Genomic DNA, 24,168 nt, shown 5'->3' with positions numbered 1-24,168 from the left:
ATACTGAGCGGCAAAAATAGGTTCCCTCTCCTCAAGGAAATCCCATTCTGATAGGAGAAACAACATGCAAACTAGGCTCACACAAGACAGCTACAGTAGAAAATAGAAGGCAATCTTAGAGCGAAGGCACTGGGATGGGATGGGAAAAGACAGAAAGATGAAATTGATGAGGAGTTTGGGGATGTATTATGAGCTTGGCACAGATACACATTGTAGAAATGGTGAAGGACTTCAATTAGTCTGTTGTGACTCATGCTTTGCCAAAAGCAGAATAGCTAATAATTTCCTGACTTACTCATATGACCATTTCATTCTTCAAAAGATAGAGGAACCAATGAGTAGATGCTGTAGGAGTTGATTTTTAACAAGAAAGAGGCAGTGGTCCTGGGACGGAAAGGATGAAGAGCATGGTGGGAAGTTGACCACTCTGTCTAGAGTATGTGATAGAGGAGAGGGAATGTGGGCAAAGTCTAACATTTAACCTCGATTTGGGGAGAGTTGATTTCAAAGGCATAGTTTTATCAGCAATGGGTTATGCCAGACGAATACCTTGTAGATTAGATTAGATTTGTTAGATTAGAGATTTGTGCAAAAGATGGAGAGATGCCCATGATTTGTAACGTGTCTCACTTTACTCAAGGGGGCATTAATGGTTCAATGTCAGTTCAGAAGGAAGCTTATGACAGGGGTGCTCTAGGAATTGTAACCAGGTCCTTTGACACCATAGCCTTTCCACTGCATCAGGGCTTAATGGACATTCGGGTCCCTTAAGGGTTTTAGAGTTCTATTCTGTAAAACTAAAGAATTCCTTCCTTGATGAGAGAATCTTCCGCCTCTTAAAATGGGCAGAGCAGAATAGCCAGAACCTAAAATCCACACAAGTTTCAACATGCTTTGGAGAGTACATGTAGTTTTTGTATTGCTAGGGATCTCTGTATGGTAAGTATTTAACAAACATTTATTATATTGGAATTAGATGAGATGTATGGTCGCATAAGGGATGGTATATATAGCATGGTGGCTAGAGTGCTACACTTAGAATTAGGAAAACCTGTGTTTGATTTCTCCGTCAGATAGTTGGGAACCTCATGACCACCATCAAACCACTGAATAAACTCTCTGAGCCATCAGCCATCTTCTCATTTTACTTAGTTATAAATGGAGTGTAATTTGGGATGGAGTAATTTGGGTAGACTGGCCACTCTCAACATTTGTTCTCATTTGAGTAATGAATTTGCATAAGAAATTGGTTGGTAAGGGGGCAGCTAGGTGGCATGGTAGATAGAAAGCCAGGCCTTGGGGTCCTGGGTTCAAATTTAGCCTCAGATACTTCCTAGCTATGTGACTCTGGGCAAGTCACTTAACCCCAGTTGTGTAGCCCTTACTGCTCTTCTGCTTTGGAAATATTTTTAAAAATTGATTCTAAATTAGAAGGTAAAGGTTAAAAAAAAAGCATTTATTTGGAGAGATTCATTCTTTGGTGGCTGTAGCATGATAGTGAATTAATAATCACTGAAGACATTCTGTACATATAACTCTGATTTGGGCATCTTGCATCAAGTGGTTTAGCTGACTATACATTGGATAGGATTGTGTACATCACCCAGAAGAATGTATATTGAGAAAATACCCCAGGCTACTTTCTGGTCAGAAAGAAGGCTTCAGGGGCGTTGAGTCAAAGGTTTCTTTTGCCCTGAACATCCCTTTCCTTTTTCTACTGCGTGTCTCAGGGGTGTAACTGAGCCCCAAGCTTCTCTAGAGAGAAAGATTTAATGACTCAGGGAAACTCATTCTTGGCAACTTCTTTGATGCTTTTCATGTAAGAAACATGACACTCACATGGAAATAACCCCTTTCTTATTTTTATGAATGGAAGCCCTATAAAATTGCAATAGTCTGATGTTCCCTAACTCAGAGACTTCTAAAGGAATTGCTTCAGCTGAATTTCAGGAAAATGTTTAAGGAGAAACTTTCACATACTCTTAATAACTCACATTGAGATGGTTTGAGCGTAACCAAAGACATTCTTTCAGAGGTAGAACTAGAGATCATACTTGTGTTCAAGCCTTCCCTCACAAGCTGGTAAGCTCCAGTACACATAAAAATAAACAATGCATACATCTAAAGCCTGCCCAAAGTCACTGTGTCTTGATGTGACCTTGAAGCTAAAACAAATATAAAGTGTGGAGGGACGCATGACGGAGCAAATCCAGACAAAAGGTCCTATTTCTTGATCGTGTTACAAAATGTCTCTTTTATAGTTCCCCTGTTTCATCATATACATATTAAAGGTGTTGAAATTAAGTAACTTGAATGTTTTATTGTATGTCTGAAGTTTGTTTCAGTTTTTTTGCTTTACCTTGGATTGAGTAGCAAATCATTTTGAGCTGTAAAATAGCATGTTTTTCTTATATTCCTCAGCATCTAAGGTAATATAAAATAAATTATTTCTAAATTATTTTCTCCTGTCATCTATCTTTCTTTTTCCCTTTCCTCCTTTCTCTCTCTCTCTCTCTCTCTCTCTCTCTCTCTCTCTCTCTCTCTCTCTCTCTCTCTCTCTCTTTCTTCTTTCTTCCCTCCTTTTCTCCCTTTCTTCCTTCTTTATTGTCTTTTCCTTCCTCCCTCCCTCCCTCCTTCCCTCCCTCCTTCCCTTCCTCCCTCCCTCCCTCCTTCCCTTCCTCCCTCCTTCCTTCCCTTCCTCCCTCCCTCCCTCCTTCCCTTCCTCCCTCCTTCCTTCCTTCCTTCCTTCCTTCCTTCCTTCCTTCCTTCCTTCCTTCCTTCCTTCCTTCCTTCCTTCCTTCCTTCCTTCCTTCCTTCCTTCCTTCCTTCCTTCCTTCTAGATAAGCAGAAGAAATAATTTCACCTATGTAACTCTTGAAGAAAAAGAGGAGGGAGATAGCGGAGCACTCTGAGCATGTCGGCAAACCTCTGTCTACTATATATAAATATCTGAATGCCTCTGTGATTCAGAGTTTTCATAGAGATTAACCTGTGAGTCTAGCTGACAGGAACTTGTTGCTTAGCCTGCTGAAACATGCTGGAATTTCAGTCTGTAGAAGCCTATTTCTGACATTAGAAAAAAATCCCGTTTTTCTGCAGTGGGTCTTTTCTTTTTGCTTCTGCTTCCTTCCTTCTTTCCTTCTTTTTCTCCTACTTGAAAAAAGAAACTTTAAAAAAGGTCCTGAACAGTGTTCCCTAATAGCTGTGAGAAAGGGATGTAAGCCTGACAGCCCGAGGCTGGAGGAGATGTATTCCTTCATTCCCCTAGGATGAACCTTATTTGGGTTAGACTGTCCTAGTGCTGCTTTCAGGTTGCCCAGGATACCAAATGACTTAATAATCCTGACAAGGCCAAGAGAGCCTCTAGTATGCTGCTCAGAAAGAACATCCCTCCCTTGGGTTTGCCAGTTTCATCTTTGAAATTGACAAATGAATCCAAGTATGGCGAACCCAGTCATGGCCATTAGCTTGACCTCATTCTCCATCCTCACATCAAGAAAGTTAAGGGAGGAGTAAAAGAAATTGGTCTATGAGCAAGGAGAGGCAGTGAGGTATATGGAAGCTGGAATGTAGGTCTTGGAGCTTCCTAGCATCTTCCCTTAGCCTGAACAGCTAGTTGAACTACAATGGGCTTTAGTTTCATCATCTGTAAAAAAGGGATTGGATTAAATATTCTTCAAAATCCCTTCCAGTTCTAAATTGATGACCTTATAAATTAAAAAACAAAACCCAACTCTTGCCTTTAGTTTATAATACAGTGAATTGGTTCCAAGGAAGAGGGCAATGGGAGTTAAGTGACCTGCCCAGGGTCATACAACTAGGCAGTGTCTGAGGTCAGATTTGAACTCAGGACCTCCTGTCTTTAGATTTGGCTTTCAATCTGCTGAGCCACCCAGCTGCCTCCATAAGTATTCCTTAGGACATTCTAAGTATCACTTATCATAGCTATTTTCTATGACTATAGAACATTTCATATTTATTTATGATGCTTGAGTATGTGACAGGAGTTGGTAAATCTGGGGGGGTGGTTCATGAGGGGGAAGTATTTTTTCTGCTTTAATTAATATTCAAGTCTGGATTAACCACTGTCAGAAGGGACGGGACAATCTCAACTCTGCCATTAACTAGTTATGTCAATTTGACATTAGCCTGTAACCTCCCCAGGTCTATTTGCTCATCTGTAAAATGAGGGAGTTAGGATAGATATAAGGGTATCTAAAATTGCTACCGGTTATACAGTTTGTGAATTGGAGATATGGAAATTTTTAGAAAGCCTGAACAACATGGGTGGAATTCTTTGGTAGAGTCAGAGTCAAATGCAATCTTGACTGATCTTACTGAATGAAATCTTACTTACCTATCTGCCTCTAGGCACGAATGTCTCAAAATCATCCTAGACAGGAGTGTTATTAATTTGGTAAGTAATCTATATTTGCTGCTTTCACTTCTTCACCTCCCACTCAATCCTTCACACCTCATATTCTGGCTGCTTTCCCTGCTACTCTCTGGAAACTGCTCTCTTAAAGGTCGCCTGTGCCCACCAATCTAAAATCAAATCAAACGTTTTCTTGGTTCTCAGTACCACTGGCCTCTCTGTAACATGCAGTCCTTTTGCTGACCGTCCCTCTGAGAAGGCTGCTGGTCCTATGAGCTGAATGTTTTCTAGGGAGAGAGGAAAGGAAGTTCTTCCCTCTAGAAGCATTGCTTCCCTGGAGCAATGAAACCTGAGAACATTGCAGACCCTGAAGCATGGATCCTTGTGTTCCTATAAGAAAGTGGCCAAATGTAAATCATATTTCCAATTTTCTCTTTGGGATTCTCCTAGGCTACTGTTCAAGGGTCACCAGCCCTTCCTTGGGCATGGAGTAGAGTTGTAGGTGCTACTAGGGGGCCACACTAATGGAAAGTAGTTGTTGTTCAGTTTTTAGTTGTTATCTGACACTTTGTGACCCTGTGGACCACAGCACACCCACCACTACTGTCCATGGAGTTTTCATGACAAAGATACTAGAATGGTTTGCCATTTCCTTCTCCAGAGGATTATAACAGGAAACAGAAGTTGAGTGACTTGCCCAGAGGCACAGAGCTAGTAAATGCCTAGATTTGAATTTGGGGCTATACTATTTTTATTATTAGGCAGTGACAGCCAGCCCAAATCGTGATTTGATTAAATTAGGTAAGGATCAGAAATGGTTGTCCAGAAAAGCTCACCCTGGGTTGTTCTGTTGAACTCTCCTATTTGGTGGCAGAAGTGTAATTGGATCAGCTCCAGATGCTACAGAGATCAGAAAAATTGAGACCAATGGATTGGGATTAAAAGAATTGAGTTCATTCTCTCCTGGGCTGTCCCCTCACTTCTCTCCTCATGCATTGTAGCACCACCAATCTATCGGTTAAAGGAGACCCAAGGAAGAGTGTGTCACAGCATCATATACTTAGATCTGAAAAGGACAACAGGACATCCAGCCTGGCCCTCTCACTGAGAAGAGGCAGGAAGAGAGAGAAGGAAGGCAGATTAATGCTCAGTTAGCTCTTCTCCAAGCTAGAGTTGCCTGTGTCCATTTGAAGGTTGCTTTCCCCAATGTCTGACGTGTGGATTTCTTTGAAAGGTTTTGAAGGTCTTAGACTCCCCTTTCTTAGGGAGCTCCCCCAGGAAGGAGAAGCTTCCCAAGTCTACTTCAAGGGGAGGGAAAGAATTAGAAGAGGGGAGAGGTAGAAGTAATAATCAACATGCTTTTTGAGGGAAATAATTTTTTTTTTATCACCTACATTTCTCACTGTATTCCTTCCTCCAGCCTCTCCCAGAGAACCAGTCCATATGACAAACAACAAAAACAGGAAGGAAAAAAGGATTAGCAAACTTAACTAATCCACTGAAAAGTCTGATATTATTTTTGCAATGTTTCACACTTGTGTTTCCCCAAAGAAGTGGAGGAGGCAGGTGTCTTCTCATTTCTCTTCTTTTGTGCCCAGCCACAACATGCAGTTATTCAGCCTTCCAAGCACTGTGCCATGTGCTAGAGATAGAAACAAAAAACGAAACAGTCTTTGCCCTCACGGAGCTTACATTCTAATGGGATTGTGTGCAATTGATAAATAATATACAAGAGATACAAAATTATGGAGTTGGGGTGGGAGAGGCAAGAAGGTGCTAACAGGTGAAGGATTACAAAGATTTCACTTAGAAGAGGTGCTTCGGTTGAGTCTTTTTTCTTTTTTTTAACCCTTACATTCCATCTTAGAATCAATATGGTGTATTGGTTCCAAAGCAGAAGAGTGGTAAGGGTTAGGCAAATGGAGGCTAAGTGACTTGCTCAGGGTCATACAGCCAGGAAGTATCTGAGGCCAGCTTTGAACCCAGGACCTCCCATCCCTAGAACTGGCTCTCAATTCACTGAGCTACCCACTTGCTCCATTCATTTGAGTTTTAAAGAAAATTTGGCAATTTAAGATTTAGAAGTAAAGAAAAAAGAAATTTCAGGTACAGGAACAGTCAATGCATAGAAAAAGAATGACATGTAGTTAATGAGGAGTGGTAAAAAGGCCAATTTGAGTGTGTGAAGGGGATTAATCTGTAAGATATCTGTCAACATAAGCTTGGGTCAGGTTGTAAAGGGATTTAAATGCCAAACAGAGAAGTTTATGTTTGCTTCTAGAGGTAATAAGGAGCCACTGAGGCATACTCAATAGGAGAATGTGCTTCAAGAAAGTCATGTTGACAGCTGAGTGGAAAATGAATTGGAATGTGCCATGGCAATGCAGTGGTTGGAGTGCCAGACCTGGAGTCAGGAAGACTCATCTTTCTGAGTTCATATATGATCTCAGACACTTCATAGCTGTGTGATGCTAGACAAGTCACTTAACCGTATCTGCCTCAGTTTCCTCATCTGTAAAATGAGCTGGAGAAGGAAATGGCAAACCACTCCAGTATCTTTGCAAAGAAAACTCCAAATGGGGTCATAAAGAATCAGATATAACTGAAAAATAACTGAGCAACAATACATAACTTGAGGGAGAGACCAATCAAAAAGGCCCTCCCTCTCCCTCTCTCCCTCCTTCCCTCCCCCCTCTATTTCTCTCTCTCTCTCTCTCTCTCTCTCTCTCTCTCTCTCTCTCTCTCTCTCTCTCTCTCTCTCTCTCTCTCTCCACACTCACACACATGATCAGTTTAGAGCTGAGGAGAGCCTCAAAAATCCCTCGAAAGGTAATGAGTCATAGAATGTAGAGCTGAAAAGGAGTTTAGAGATCATCGAATCCAACTGCACCTTTTTATTTTTAGTTTTGTTAGAAAAGAGGAAACTCAATCCCAGAGAGTTAACTTGCCCAAGACCTTACAGGTATTAAATAGTAGTCAGAACTCAAGCCTACATCCTTCAGTTCCTACTATTAAGATTAGAGGCCCTCTCTCAATAGCTATTTAAAACAATCATTAACTTTCCCTATCAGGCCATTTTTCCTACTTAGCAAGATTGCTTGTTTGTTGGCTCCATAATCTTTGGGAGAGTTTTATTTTATTTTTCTTCTGATACAGAGGTCTCTGGAGGCATTGTGTGTGTGTGTGTGTGTGTGTGTGTGTGTGTGTGTGTGTGTGTGTGTGTGCAGAGATCTATAAAAGAGGGAGGCTTATGGAGGCTGCCACATGGAATATAGGCAGTAACTGGATTTCTGACAGAATGTATATATAATGTATGTCTGATTATTTACCATAAGTTGCCCACACAGTTAATGTTTTGCATCGCTTTACATCTGCTGGTGTTGGAGATCCCAGATAATTTTAGCTGGTGTCAGCACTAAATTGAACTCACAGTGCCTTCTCTGCATCGCCTTGTGAATGATGAATCGAGCCACTCTCTTTCTCTGAAACCCAAAATTGCTTCTGTGCTGGGAATTCTGGAGGCTGGATGGTACGAAGGGTCATTCTGTCATCGCTGCAATATGGAGGTTGTCACCAACTCTTGACGAAGTGGGTCTGTTTTGGTCATTAGCTGCTACTCTTTCAAGGCATGAAGAATGGTAATCAAATCTGGTTCTCTTTACATGGGTGGTTTTCTTTCTTCTGATTATTATGTGACATTGGAATTTCCTATGTTTGAAGAATCCGAGATTTAAAGCTAAAAGAGGCCTTGGAGATCATTTAATCCGACCTTCTCATTTTATGATGAGAAAACTGATACCCAGAGAGGGACTTTCCCAAGGCTACAAAATAGAGCTGGGATACTAACGTAGATCCTCTAATTCCAAGTGGAGCATTCTTTTCCCAATATCATGCTGCCCTGAATCATCATGCAACTTTCTTAAAAAAATAAAAGGTAAAGAATCTTTTTGGGAAGTATATAAATTCAAACCAGGAATTCAGTTGGGTAAGTATTATTACTATGCCAAACATGTTAGAGTATGTATAAAAAATTACAAAAGAAAGAATGAAAACGATTCCTACCCTGGAGGAGCTTACATTCTGCTTCCTGTACCAATCAATGGCGTGCCTTGTATCACTTAAGCTTTATATTAGAGCAGAAGTTCTTAACCTTTTCTGACAAGGACCCCTTTGGCAATTTGGTGGAGCCTATGGACTCCTTTCCTCAGAATAAGGTTTTAAGTAATGGAAGAAAATGCTAAATTTCAGTTATTTTCAGTTGAAAAATAAAGATGGATTTTTTTCCTTATCCAAGTTCCCAGACTCTTTGAAGAGACCTGTGGATCCCAGGTTAAGTATCCTTATATTAAAACTTTTTCTTCTTAAAGCTTGCATAGTGCAGCACTTTTGAGATCTTCAAGGGGATGGCCTGCTTTCTACCATCTGAGTCGTGAGATGGACAGCCTTATATTGTCTTTCAAGTATTGAATGGCTCACTTAATCCCAGGCCCCAAACAGCCACATCTGGGAGGTTACAGATCCCCTTTTGTTCTGGCAGAGATTGGTTTGATGGAGGATGAGTTGGAGGAAGTTACCTCCTCTACGCCTGTGGCCGAATGTGCTGTAGGACAAAGTCATCCCCTTTTAGGTGGCCGCCAACATTCAAGAACGAATGGTGTCCTCTTAGGTGTATGTAACCGATTCTAAGTCCTTGAGGCCTCTTTGGGAGTCACGGGCTAATCTGCACCCCTGAATTTATAGGCAGACAGCACAGATGGTCCCGATTAATTCTGTGGGCACTCAGTTTGGACTTTTTAGAAGAAAGACAAGGGCCATTTACTATGCCATGTGGGAAGTAGAGCAACGTGGTTGTACATAGTAACATGGACCCACGGGCCCTGGGCCAAGAAGAAATGGGTCTGGAGCTAAATGAAAACAGGCTTTTGGAATGTAAAAAATGCTAATAAAAAGGAAGAATGAGAGCTGTGGCACAGGCACTATGTGTTTTCTCAGGTAATAGGAGCTACACACCACTGGAGACACTGAAGGGCTAATACTGGGGCTTTTGGACAGATCTTTGCACAACTGCATCGGAGGCAGCAACCACGGATGCTCAGTATCTGTTTTTGATATTCTGATTGGCTCAGGGAATCTCGAGCAAGGCAAGGGAAGCAACATGGCATACTCTAATGAGTACTAAATCTGGGGACAGAGAACTCAGCTTCAAATCCCATCTTTGTCCATTAATGTCCTGGGCTAGTCAATTAATCTTTCTAGTAATCAGTTTCCTCACATGTAAAATGAGGTAATTGGATTAGATGATCTACAGGGTTTTTAAATGAATTTAGCAGACTTGGGGTCAAATTCTAGCTCCTACACTCTTGGCAAGCAAAGGTTTGCTTGCTTTAGGCCTCAGTTTCCTCTTTTGTAAAATGAGTGAGTTATTTTAGCTTTGTATATAATTCTGTAATATTCCTGGGTGGCTCAGTGGAAGGAGTGCTATAGACTTGGAGAGGCCAACAAGATATGAGCATCAAATGCATTCTTAAACACTTTCCAGTTGTGTGCCCCTGGACAAATGATTTCACCTTGGTTCATCTCAGTTTCCTCATCCATAAAATGGGGATAATAATAGCACTTATTTTCCAGGATTGTTGTGAGGATCAAATTAGATAAAATTTGAAAAACACATTAAAAATCTTCAGTTGCTATATAAATGCTAGTTATCATTCTCATTATTATTATTGTTATAGTCTCTTTCTCCCTCCATCCCTCTATCCCTCCCTCCTTCCTTCCTTCCTTCCTTCCTTCCTTCCTTCCTTCCTTCCTTCCTTCCTTCCTTCCTTCCTTCCTTCCTTCCTTCCTTCCTTCCTTCCTTCCTTCCTTCCTTCCTTCCTTCCTTCCTTCCTCCCTTCCTCCCTCCCTCCCTCCCTCCCTCCCTTCCTTCCTTCCTTCCTTCCTTCCTTCCTTCCTTCCTTCTTTCCTTCCTTCCTTCCTCCCTCCCTCCCTCCCTCCCTCCCTCCCTCCCTCCCTTCCTACCTCCCTCCCTCCCTTCCTACCTTCCTTCCTTCCTTCCTTCCTTCCTTCCTTCCTTCCTTCCTTCCTTCCTTCCTTCCTTCCTTCCTTCCTTCCTTCCTTCCTTCCTTCCTTCCTTCCTTCCTTCCTTCCTTCCTTCCTTCCTTTTTCCCCTTTCTCACTGATTAAACACTAGTACTCTGTAGTAGGCACTGGCTATGCAAAGACCCCCCCCCCAAAAAAAAAAAACCCAACCAAACAAACAAACAAACAAACAACCCAATCTCTGCCATCAAGGAGGGAATAGTAAATTTCAAGTGACCTGGACAAAGGTGTTTGTTTTTTTAAACAAAGAAAGGACTTAATAACTAGAATGCTGCACTCTCCCCATTTTAAAACTGAGGGTAACAGTGGTAGGGATGTGAGTAAATAGGGAGAAGTGGGAACCCCCTGAATGGGTCAGTAGGTGTGTAGGAGGTATAGGTGTACCTAAATATTTTCTTCCTAAAATGTAGTCAAACAGGTTTGGGAACATGGGGAAAAGGGGTTCCCCTTAGCTTCAGAATTAACAACTCTAGGCCAAACTGCCTGTGGGTTATGAAAACCTTGGTGAAGAGACAGCCCTTTCCTCCCCCTAGCAATCCCTGCCTAGTCCAAACCACAAATGAGTGGGAAATGTGGACTAAGAACGGGCAGGAGAGTCTCTCCTAATGGCATCTCCATTGATTCTGGCAAGACCAAAATAAGCACTTTCTGCCTTAAATAAGGGGAAGCTGCCCTCTTCTGGTCCATTAGGTTAGTTCATTCACACAGAGATTTCAGGAAATGAAAACAAACAAACAAAAAAATAAGTTATTTTGACAAGGTCAAAGCTGATTCTTTATGTCTCAAGAGCTGGACTTTGCTCTCTCCTTTCTTCCCTTCTACTAGAAAATTAACTGTTCACTTCAGAGCTGCAAAGCTTCCTTTGTTCATTTCCTCCAGCAGCCAGCTTTCTTATTCCCCATCTCCAAGGAAAAGTGAAATCTGAGTCTTGTCAGAATGCTGTTCTTGTTCCATAGATCCACTTCCATTTCAGAGCAGAAGCAGGCTCTGGGCTTGTGTGTTTATATATATATATATATATGTATATATATATATATATATATATATTTTGCTTTTTAAGTTGGGATAGAGGAGTCTGGGGGGAAAATGATCTTATTTGAACTAGATCTTGATTTATGGGGAAGTAACTCCTGGGAATCCATAATGGTCCTTGGCTTGGTACTTAAAATAATATGAATGTAAAAAAATTGAATTGCGCATAATTTCATCTTGGAAGACAAGCAAAAGATCAAGCAGCTACAAGGACAAAGCACAGGGAGCAACTAATAGTTTAATAGCTCCTGACAATTTATCTGCTAGAATTGTGGATTTTTAGGATGAAAATTTGTTTCAGTGTGCAAAGGTTTATTTATAAAGGTCCCAGGAGTATGTCTTCAAAATGTCAATGATTTCCATTTATGCCCCTTATTTACCGTATGGATAAAAAAGTTTCTACATCTGTCAGTCAATAGTCAACAGGGATTAAGTGCTGAGGATAAAAATTCAAAGAATAAAATAATCCCTCTTTTCAAGGAATTTATATTTTAACAGGGTAGATAGTATGTGTTATTTTTTATAGGAACAAGGAAATATTTCATTTTCTAATCTGCACTTTCCATTTTTATAAACTGAAAGGGAAAAACTTAACATATTACAAAATATCTGTACATAGATAAAGGTATACCTAGGGGGCAGAGAGAGGAGCAAGAAAGATGAGAAAGAGGGGGACATAGTGTGTGTTGGCAGGTGAAAGATGAAATGACTGAAGAAACAAAGGTTTGAGCTTCTGAGCATATTGATTTATTAAGTAATGTATGCTAACTGCATCACAAATTGAGACCTTAGCTTAGGGCTGGACTCTGAATACAGGGGGAGGCATTTTTATACATTAAAAACAATAAAATAAGACCAATTAATTAAAAGGAAAAATTAACCAAGTTGCAAAATTTATTATTCTGATCTAATTGTCGGAAAGATTATGGACTTTCTACATTGGGAAAGGGAGAGCAAACTGGTATAATTCCAAGAAATACAAAAAAGTGATGTTCCACTCCCCCCAAGTATCTTTATTCAATCAAAGGAACATGGTAAAAATAACTGATTAAGCAGTATGGGGCTAGTTTTCAGATAAGACATATGGATTGCTTAAGATGTAGTATTGTGAGGAAACGCCTTAGGTTAGTCTTTGGATCTAAATGGGTTTTTGGTCAGCATAATCTTAAGTCCTTAGTAAAGGGTCTCCAAGCAGCAAGTAGAGGTGGTCCAGCTTCCTAACCACACAGGGCTAGCTTCAAACAGTGCAATAAAAGTTTCTTCACAATTTCCACAATTGAATAAAATTTTCTCATAAGACAGAAATTGGACTAGACCCATCATTGAATAGAATGGGAATTGAGCCAGCTCCAGAATTGAGTCACAAGATGGAATCTATGTGGTTCACCCAATTCCCACTACAGCTTGCTGTTTGTTAATCATCTCAATTCCTTCAGTATATATATATATATATATGTATGTGTGTATGTACATGTCTATTTCTCAGTCTATGTCCATCTCTATCTCTATCAGTAAGTAACGCCTTTCCCAAAGCCCAGTGTTATGGGATTCGCTCCTTATTGGTGGAGAGGACTGCTGGGGCAGAGCTGGCGAAAGTCCAGAGAACTCCTGGCTGCACTAATCCCCACGTCGGAATTCTTCAGAGCTAGTTCTCTTTTGGGACTGTTCAAGCACTAGTTTCTCCAAGTTTCCAGTCTTCTGTATTGTCAAGAAACTTCAGATGTTTCTGGGGAAGATGGAAGAGGCCAAAGCCATTTCAGATTGCTGAAGGAAAAGACTGGGAAGATGTGAGAGAAGCTAGCTGGCTCCATCGCTGTCCCTAGAGCCTTTGGGAAGGTTTCCCCTTGGGGGAAGATCTGGAACCCTCTTTCCTGTTGGACTTGAGTTACCTAGCTCCCAGCAAGAAGGCGCCTCCCTTCTGTATTATTTGGTATATATATATTCTCTGATAGGTACCTTCTCTGATTTGTCTGGCTGTGCTTTGGATAAATGGATTTCTTTGCTATTGGCTATGTGTGATCATTATAAAACTAGTATTTGGTGGGAAGGGGGTCAAACCTGGTTATAAAGCTTGGGGGCCTTCCCCCTTCCCCAAATGACAAGGCGATGAGCCGTTATAACACTCAAACCTGATCATATTCCCTTTATAAATAGTATTTACAGGAGCTGACATAGCATCCTCTTCCTCTGAGCAGAGTAATGTCTGGCTCCAACTTCCTGCTTCTCCTACAGGCAGAAAGGAAAGTCTTCCTTGGAGAAGAGTCAGGGTTGAAGAGGCTAGACATGTCTATTGTGCTTCCCTTCAAGCCAAACACCACCTGGGCTCCTCTTCTTTCATGGGCCTCATTGTACATGCTCACTCTCTCTTGCTACATTATATAGAATATAGTACAATAAATAATATAATATATATTATATTTAGGTTTATTTATTATTATACTTTAGGTTTCACTACTTTAAAATTTTATTTTCTATTTCATATAATAATATAACATATAATATGAAAACAGAGAATTAAAAAGAAACTTTTTAATTCTCTCTTTTAATATTATATATTATATTATTATTAAAAAAGTAATTAAACCTAAAGTAGTTTGAAAGGAAGGGCAGTAGAAGTTGGGGGGGGGTGTTACTCCATTAGAGTGACCAAACTCCAATAGAAGGACACAGTTCCTTGTGGCCAGGTTGCACTGGCTAAAGTTCAGTATTCATGACCCCATTCACTAATAACTTGCCCCCTTGGACCTCATATAGCACTTTGTTTCACCACTCTCTTTTTCAATGAGCCTATTGAAATGAGCCTGTAACACTATTGTGTTACAGTTATCCATATCTGTGTTTTTGTTGCTCTACCACGCTCCAAGTTTGATGAAGTCATGGACTATTTTATTTATACTTTTAATCTCTCCCAGTATCTGCATGGCAGCTGAAAACATCAGATCTTAATAAATGTTTGTTGAATGAATGAATGAATAAATGAATGAATGAATGAATACGGTTTCAGAGGTTAGACCAATGCTTAACCGGAACATGTGGAATATGCTCTTCAGGGTTTGTAGGATTATATACACAGAAAGAAGCATTGGGAATTTGATGAACAGATTGAAGGTAGCCTGTATTTCCATTTTTCTTTTTGGTCATGTCTGAGTCTTGATGACCTCATTTGCTTTTAATGATTATAAGTCCTTTTACGGCCAACAGTTGTGATCTATGTGATCCTACCATGGCCCTCTCCTACTATAATTAAGCCTGATGAATCACCTGGAAGATATGTACCACTATATCTCATTTGATCCTTGCCAACAGCCTACTGAGGCAGGGCTATTATTATTATTGCCACTTTACAGATGAGGAAATACAACTGTATACCTTTTGATCCAGCAGTTCCACTATTAGGATTGTTTCCTAAGGGGATCAGGGGAAAAGAAAGAGAATCTATATGTTCTAAAATAGTCATAGCAGCTCTCTTTGTGGGGACAAAGAACTGGAAATTGAAGGGATGCCCATCAATTGGGGAATGACTGAATGGCATATGATTGTGATAGAATGCTACTCTGACAAAAGAGATCAGGTTAAAGAATTTTTAAAGCCCTTACCTTCTGTCTTAGAATCAATACTAAGGATAGGCTCCAAGACAGAAGAGTGGTAAGAGCAAGACACTTAGGGTCAAGTGACTTGCTCAAGGTCACACAGCTAGGAAGTGTCTGAGGTCCAGTTTGAGCCCCTGTCCTCTCCCATCTCCAAGCCTGGCTTTCCATGCACTGAACCACTTAGCTGCCATGAGCATGTTAATTAAAAAAACAACATGGAAAGACCTACATAAAATTATGAAGAGTGAAATGAGCAGAACCAAGAGAACATTACATTCAGCAACAAAAAATATTGCTTGAAGAATAACCAGAGAAAGAACAAATAAACGGAAACCAGCAAAACATAGTTTTATACATTCATATATCAATAACACTTTCTCTAGTGAGGGGAGGGGAGTGAAGGAGATACCTGGGAATTTTAATGTAACAAATAAATTAATTAAAAATTACAGATCAGGAAACTGAGGATGAGAGAAGTTAGTTGATTTGTTTAGGGTCAGATTGCTAATAAGAGTTTAAGGCAGGTCTCCCAGACTCCAACTCTCTTTCATCAGTACCATGTTTCTGGCTGAACAAGATTATTATGTCAGCAATCTATTTCTAAATTGCCACTGATTTTTCAAGGGACTTTTCAGCTTACCAGCTAGGGACACCAGCTTGATTTTAATGTCCCAAGTCCCAGTGGGGTTCTACAAGATAGAAAATTTGCAAGGGCTTCGCAGTCCCTGCTCCCATGTTGTAAAGATAGAAGGAATTGAGCCTCCATCACTTCTCTTGCCTTCTGCTGACAATTTTGGACCCATGTCTATAGTCCTTTGGGATTGGAGTCCTGTTCTTGGTTGGTAGTGTCAACAAGTTGCCATCTAACCTTGCAATAACTTTTGACCTAGGAAACCTGGGAAAGAGTGAATTATCATAGTCACTTGGGAAGGGGGGAGGAGGAAAGGAGATTGGATAATCCACAGAGGCACAAGGCTTCTTCTCTTAAGGAGGAACCAAGGGGACTGGGGAGTCTGACTTAAACTGGGGACTCATTAGCCTAAATGTCTACATTCTAGGTTGCCAGGTCTCAGGGCTTACCTGTGAGATCTTGTCTTATCCTGGCCATGGCAACATAATGAGGCATCCCTCTCAAGTGACATTGTAATTCAGCAACTGAAAACTAATTTCTGGATTAATTTGTTCTTCAGCAATTTCACTTTTGCATCTTGGATTTGATCAAGACTCTTGAGAGTAATTAAAGTAGAATATCAGAGGCTCAATTTGACCCCCCAGGGCTTGGAGACTGCCTTCCATGCTTAGATTTTCTAAGGGCCAACAACAACTCCTTGAATACATATAACTTGAAATCAGTTCTTTGTCAAGTTGGCCAATTTAGTCCTATGCCATCTAATCTAAAAAAAACAAAACAACAAACCCTAAACCTCCTCGCTTTAGGCACAAGGCAATCCTGTTAAAAGGACCAGTGGTATCAATCCCATTTTTCTTTCCTTTGGTGAAGCGATATATTACTATCAGATACTAACAAGAGAAGGAATGCAGGCAAAAAAGAGGAAGGGGAAGAATGATAGAGGGATCTCTTATGCTACAGAAAGTTCCTGAATCCGTTAATTATAAGACTTAGGAAGAATAAATGTCAATAATGGAACCCTAATAAGTATCAGGCCCCCTTTGGCTCCTACACTGAATGCCAAATTTCCCAGAATGCTTGGTTGTCAAACCTAAAAACAAGGAATTTCCCTGGGGATGTCCATTCCTGTTTTAACAGAGGATTCCCATCTGGCCCCTTGCCACGATACCAGTTCAGTGGGATTTGGCTGGACTGACTGGCCAGAAGGTAGGTCCTAGTTTGGTGTGTTTCCTGACACACCTTTTAGGAGCTTTAGGAAACCATGTAAAAGTTTTGTCTCTTAAAGAGTTAGGTTGCTCAGGCAAACCAAACAGAGGAAACACTGAGAATGAAATCAAAAGTGGAAATTTTTTGTTCATATGATTATTTATTGATTCCACTCTGCGGCTTTCCGTGCAGTCCTTGGAGCCATTATGAACTTAGACAGGGTTCATCAAAGAATCAACAAACCAGTAATGTATTAATAGTCCATTTATTATGGGATATTTTAGTTCACACCCAGTGCCTATAGAAAAGGGGAAAGGTCGTGAGGGAGTCGAAAGAACAAGGCAAGAATACAACCAGGTCATGCTGGCACTTTAGGTGCCCTCTGTCAGGCTTTGGGCCATCAGAGGAGAAGGAGGGTCAGAGCATTGAGGGTTCTTTGCCAAGGTTGCCCTCAAACTTAGCTTACTTGGTTCTGCTGAGATCTCCAGTAGGACTGGAATGGAGATATCTGGGGCTGTCAGTTAGCAAATATTTGTTCAGTATTTCCTATAAGCCACGCATGTGCTGTGATACAAAAAGAGAAGAAAAGAAGGGCAAAATTAGCCCCTGCCTTCAAAGAGCTTACATTCTAGTAGAGACAGCATATAAATAAAAAATTACACATAAATAGGATCAAATGAAATAATATATGGAAAGTATTTTGGAAACATCAGAGTGATATGTTAAATACATAGAAGAATAGATTGAAGTTAACAATAGAGAGAAAGGTTTAAATGTATGTGGAGGAAGGCTAAAAAGGCCCTGTTGCAGATGACTTTGCTAGGCCTAGAAGAAAGCAAGGGATTTTTTTTTTTAATCTTTACCTTATGTCTTAGAATCAATACTGTGTATTGGGTCCAAGGCAGTAGTCAGGACTGGGCAATGGGGGTTAAGTGACTTATCCAGGGTCACACAGCTAGGAGGTATCTGAGCTCAGGTTTGAACCCAGGATCTCCTGTCTCTAGGCCTGGCTCTCAATCCACTGAGCCACCTAATTGTTCCATGAAGCAAGGGATTTTAAAAGGCAGAAACAAAGAGGGAGACTAGTCTAGGTACAAGGTACAAAAGTTTTAATCCCCTAATAACAGAGAAGTAACCCAAGGCAAATGAGGATCATAGATTTGATAGGGAGGTATTGGGTTCTGCCCCAGGTGTCCTGTCTTTTATGTCACAGGTGGGAAAATGACAGAAAATCAACTGGACCAAATAAGGATTATGTGTGTGGGGCATGGGAAGGAAGTTTCTAGAAAATGGTAGCAGGATTGAACAGTCAACCAACATTCATTAAGTGCCTACTATGTGCCAGGCACTGTGCTAAGTGCTGGTGATTCAAAGAGAGGTAAAAAGATAGTCCTTGCTCTTGAGGAAGTCACAGTCTAATGGAGATCCCGATATGCAAACAACTACATACAAACTCTCTCTCCTAAATTGGAGATAATCCACAGAAGAAAGGGAAATTGGAAAAGACTTCTCACAGAAGGCATGATTTTAGCTGAGACTTGAAGATAGCCAAAGAAGTTAAGAGAGAGAGATGAAAAGAGTCAGTTACAGGCATGGGGGTGTATTGATTTAGAATCTTGAACCCTAGAGACTACATTTCCCACAATCCCCTTTACCGTTTCCTCTTTGTGCATCTCCTTACATGGGGGGAGTTTTGAGTTTCTGTTTTCTGCCCAGGTGCTCTCTCTGGATCCAGGTGAAGGAGGGAGAAGTGTCTTTTGGTTTTTGCTAGCCTTACTTCCTTATACTTCAAGATACATATTTAGTAAATATTATTAAATATAATACTTGGACTATTGGATATTAATTTTAATCTTTACAGGGAATGGCAAGTGGAAATGCTGGTGTTGGGAGATGGAGTGTCTAGTTTGAGGAATGGCAAGGAGGCCAGTGTTGATGGATTACAGAGTAGATGGCAATGAGGGGAGTCAAGGTATAAGAAAGGTGGGAGGTGCTAAATTATGAACGACTTTGAAAACCAAATATAGTCTATCCTGGAGGTAATAGGGAGCTATTGGAGTTTATGAAATAGGGGAGTAACATGGATAGATTTACACTTTAGGAAGATCACTTTGATAACAGAGTAGAGAACAGACTGGATTGAGGAAAACTTCTTAGCCTGTTGGCCAATGAGCAAACTATTATAATAGTCTAGATGAGGGCCTCTATCATGGTGGCAGCAGTGAAAGAGGAAAGTAACATATACAAGAGATGCCTCACAGATAAATTTCTTTTTTTACTTTTTATTTTATTTTAATAACAAATTTCCACATAAGTTTTCCCAAGTCATATGATTCCTATTGTCTCTCTCCCTTCTTTCCGCACTCCTGGAGTTAAGTAATTCAATCTGGGTTATACATGTATTATCACTCAACACATATTTCTATATTATTTATTTTTGTAAGTGAATAATCTTATAAAACCCAAACCCCCAAACATATACCCAAATAAACAAATGATAAGTCATATGTTTTCACCTGCATTTCTACTCAAACAGTTCTCTCTCTAGAGGTGGATAGCATTCTTTTTCATAAGTTGCTCAGAACTTTCCTGGATCATTGTATTTCTGTTAGTAATAAAGCCTATCACATTTGATTGTTCCACCATGTTTCAGTTACTGTGTATAATGCTCTCCTGGTTCTGCTTATTTCACTCTGCAGTAGTCCATGAAGGTCTTTCCAGTTCCTTCTGAAATCATCCTGCTCATCATTCCTTATAGCACAATGGTATTCTATCACCATCATATGCCACAGTTTGTTCAGCTGTTCTTCAATTGATGGACATCTCTTTAGTTTCTAATTCTTTGCCAGCACAAAAAAGAGAAGTCAAAGATAGGATTGATGGGATTTGCTAACAAATAGGATTTGGGGGATGAAAAGAATGAGTTGAGGATAATACCTAAGCTGTAAGTCCAAGTGTCTGGGAAGATGGAGGCATTCTTGACAGTAAACGTTCAGAAGAGGGGATGGTTTGGAGGAAAAGATAATGAGTCCAGTTTTGAACATGTAGAGTTGAAGATGTCTACAAAATATCCAGTTCAAAATGCCTAATAGGAAGTTGGATATTCAAGAGTGAAGGTCATGCATGGAAGAGTTAAATGCTGGACAGATGCATCTGAGAATCATTGCATCGAGATGATAATAGAAAACATGGAAGCTGATGAGATCACCAAGCAAAATAGTATAGAGGGAGAAAAGGACAGAATCTTGGGAGATACCCTGGCTAATATGTGTAACCTGGATTAACAGATGTTCATCAAGGGTTCAACAGATATGCAGTAATGGAGACTGAGAAGGCAAAACCCGATAGTTTGGTGGAGAATCAAGAGAGCAGTTTCCCAAAAACCTAGGAAGAAAAGAACTTCAAGGAGAAGAGAGTGATTGATGATATCAAAGGTTGTAGTGTTCAAGACAGATGAGGATTGAGAAATTTGACAATTACAATGTCATTGGTAGGGGCAGCTAAATGGCTCAGTGGGTAGAGAGCCATGCCTAGAGATGAGAAGTCTTGAGTTCAAATATGACCTCAGACATTTCTTAGCTGTATGACCTAATAGCCTAGCCCTTATCTTTCTTCTGCCTTTGAACCACTATTTAGGATTGCTTTTAAGACAGAAGGTAAGGGTATATAAAAAAAAAAAAACTTTGGAGAGAGTAAAAGGGGGTATATCTAGTGTCCAGAGCTGAGACAGGAGACCATAAGTAAACTTTATGGACCTCAGAGAATCTAATAGGCTCCAGATTTTGGGAGGGACTCTCACCCTCACACAGGCATTCTCTTTTCCCTTTGATTGGCTAGATTCCATGTTAGCAAGTTCACTTAGCAAATTCATATTAAAACTATAATACAAATATGACATGAATTATGTTGGAAAAATGGGTAAGGCACCATATTGGAAGGGAGCAGATGGATGTTTCAATGGCCTCTAAGTGAAGTAATAAACTTCAGCTTCTCCACAGCTCTGTGAGCTTATTACCACAGAGGTTCCTGACCTTATGCCTGATTGCAAGGTGCCTGACCTTGCAACCTGACTATCTCCAGAAACAGATGGATTAGTCTGGGATGGCTAAGTGAGAATTCCACTTGAGGACTATCCAAGAAACCATGGGTCTAGACCCAACAGGAGGACCTAACCTTAGTGGGAAGAATCATGAGTCTAAAATCAGAGTCTAGTCTGAATCATAACTCTACCACTTACTATGGAGACATGGCATTTGGCAAGCCACTTAACCTCTTGAGGTTTTAGCCGGATAGGCCTGGCACCTCTGTCATAACCTCTTTGAGCTTATGGATAGACATAACTGTCTGGCTCTCATTATCCACAGACCTGCCACATTGTAGTAGCAAACCTGGGCTTATGAATGATCCAAATGGATTATCAGTATCCTTAGGCTACCTGAATCTCTTCTATTTCCTAGGGGATATTTCAGATGGAATATTAAGCAGGAAAGAACCTGCTTCTGGGTTTAGCCTTTCCCCTTCTGTTGTCAAGAGACCCCTCTGGGGCTGGGATAGTCTTAAATGAATTCCCTGATACTCTAGTCTTCCTTGTACTGAAGCATCAGATTGAGACAGTGCGGAGTAGCATATAGGACACTGAACTGGGATTCATGAAGATTTAGGTTCAAATATCTCCTTAGTCATTAGCTTCCTCAACTGTAAAATAAAGTATTGCATTTAATGATCTCTAAGGTCTTTTGTAGCTTTAAATAAATAAATAAATAAATAAATTTTATATATATATATATATATATCCTAGGATCCTCTAGCTTAGTTTTTCTGCATTTGGTGAGCAGGTTCCCTTTAGTCTCCTTGGCAAGTATCTCTCCAATTTCCTACTCACCAGGGAATCCTACAAATAACTTCCCAGTAGTCCAAAGGTGGTGAGGCCCTGCCTTTGTGGAATCCTGACTTCTCTGGAGCTATTTTGTAGATTTACAAGTTGTTCAATCTTCCAACAAATTAATAGAGTTTGGAGAGGTCCATAGTTCCTTCAGCCATCCCATCCTTTCAGTCATCACCACTACCCATTAAGGAGTGTTGTGGTTGGAAAGACTTTCTTGTAAGGGAGAGCTAACAGTCTTGCTATTTTGTCTTTTCATCCAAGGGAGGTGCTATGATTAGCCTCTTTCTTGCAGGAAAGAGTTCTATTCTCAGCTTTCTTAGGGAAGAGCTGTAAGACTCCTTAGTCAATGACATGAAATGTTTCCCCTCAGCTGGGCTATTCAAAGAAGGGAATCTACCCAGGCTAAGAATACACGTGCCCTTTGGAATCGTTTTGGAATTCTTATCTCCTCCCCTTTCACCGTGGAAGTGAATTCTATTAATCTTTTAATCTTACATAGGACTCACAATAGTACCTTGAACATACCATGTGCTTAACAAATGTTTGTTACATTGAAATAAATTTGAAAAGTCTCATCATTTGCTACGGGACAAGTTTGAAAAATTCAATTCTCATTATATTTATCATCTTTATTCTTAGTTTTAGTTGCTATCATACTCTCTGTCTTGGCAAATATACCCAAGGTTCTATTTCTGCAAATTGAAAAGGAATTGAGTGAATCCTAGGTAAAGGAACTGTTGAGTTCGAACAAGTAGGCTTTCACTTTATCTTGTCTGACCCTAGGCTCACACTTCACTTCTAGAACTTGTCTAATCCATTCTGTGGTATACATCCCCTACTCTCTCTCTCTCTCTCTCTCTCTCTCTCTCTCTCTCTCTCTCTCTCTCTCTCTCTCTCTCTCTCTGTCTCTCTGTCTCTCTGTCTGTCTCTCTGTCTCTCTGTCTCTCTGTCTCTCTGTCTCTCTCTCTCCACACACACATACACACACACAAATGACAAGGGTTTAACTGGTCAGAGATGACTGAAAAGGCTGGTGACTTTTGCCCCATTTCCTCCCACCAACAAATCACTCTTTTAATATAAAATAAAGAGGTTTAGACTATAAGGTCTCTTTTTAGCTTTATCTGTGAGTCTACAGCCTCTCCATTGATAAAAATCTAGTTTCAAGCTTTTCTCAATTCCATTCCCATATTTCTTTCAGCCTGCAAGATCTCTCTACCTCAGTGCCTATGAGCATCTTAAACTACATGTGTGGTTAGAATGTAAGCTCCTCGAGGGCAGGAACTGACTCATTCTACCCTAATACTATTGCTAACAATACTCTCTTCTTGGTCATAATGGTTCAAAATCTCAGGTATCTTTGGCTGTCCCTTTAAAAAATTTCTACCCCATCAACAATAGCCCATTAGTTACATGGCCTTCATATTCTGCCTCCATAAGTTGGCTCAAATTTGTCCATTCATCTTCACTCATACAGCCATCTCCCTAGTTCAGGTTTCCATTGCTTTTGACTTGGTTTACAGTAATAGTCTCCAGATCCTATCTCCTTCTGTGGTCTTTCTCCCTTCACCAACCCATCCTTTACACAGTTATCAAAAATAATTTTGCTATTGCACAGATATGGCCATTCTTCCTTTTCTTAGAAATCTTCAGTGCCTTCCTTGAAGCTAGGGGATGAAATATAAACTCCTTAGCTTGCCATTTAATTCCCTTCACAGTCTGACTCAAAACTTACCTATTCTGATTTATTCTCTTTCCCTGAACTCCAAGTTCCAGCCCCACTGGGCCATTGATCTTGCCCTGCTTTGCTCTTTGCCTCTGTACATTTGCTCACCTTGAATGTATTCCTTCCAAAAATCTGCTTATCAAAAACCTTTTCTTCATTTAAAATCTAGCTCAGGGAGCACCTTCCTCACAAAATCCTTCCACACTAATCCTTCCAGCTGAAAATGACCCTTCCTTTCTCCAGTTTCTCATAACTTTTTGTGTAGAGGTCTCCTTTGCTCATGTCACATTCTGTAGTACATACATCATTCTCCCTCTCCCCCATTTTTTGTCTTTGTATTCCTAGTACTTAGGGCTGGTATTTAGTACGCGCTACTTATTTGAGTACATGTCACCGACTATAAGCTCCTTGAAGGCAGGAGCTGTTTAATTTTTGTATCTTTGTGTCCCTAGCACCTAACAGAGTGCTTTCAATTCAATTTTATCCAGTTCAATAAACATTTGTTAAACTTGTACTATGTGTATAGCACTGTGGAAACAAAGGCAAAAAAAAATACCCTTTCCCTGCCCTCTAAGAGTTTACATGGCATCATTGTTGTCTTTCAGTAGCATCTGACCATTTGTG

The 24,168-nt window shown here is 40.3% G+C and overlaps 1 long non-coding RNA gene across 1 annotated transcript; it reads right to left on the bottom strand.

Moving 5' to 3' along the window:
• Positions 1-2,300: 2,300 nt before the first annotated feature.
• Positions 2,301-3,251, bottom strand: LOC103104767 (uncharacterized). The gene is made up of 2 exons (XR_468145.2): positions 2,864-3,251; positions 2,301-2,424 (listed from the first exon to the last, which is right to left on the bottom strand). It is a non-coding gene; the product is annotated as an uncharacterized LOC103104767 (long non-coding RNA).
• Positions 3,252-24,168: the final 20,917 nt, after the last annotated feature.

This window comes from Monodelphis domestica, chromosome 4, assembly GCF_027887165.1.
Source record: "Monodelphis domestica isolate mMonDom1 chromosome 4, mMonDom1.pri, whole genome shotgun sequence".
Classification (NCBI taxonomy): domain Eukaryota; kingdom Metazoa; phylum Chordata; class Mammalia; order Didelphimorphia; family Didelphidae; genus Monodelphis; species Monodelphis domestica.
Note: the sequence above shows the minus strand (reverse complement) of the source record. Positions and strands in the feature narration are given on the sequence as shown.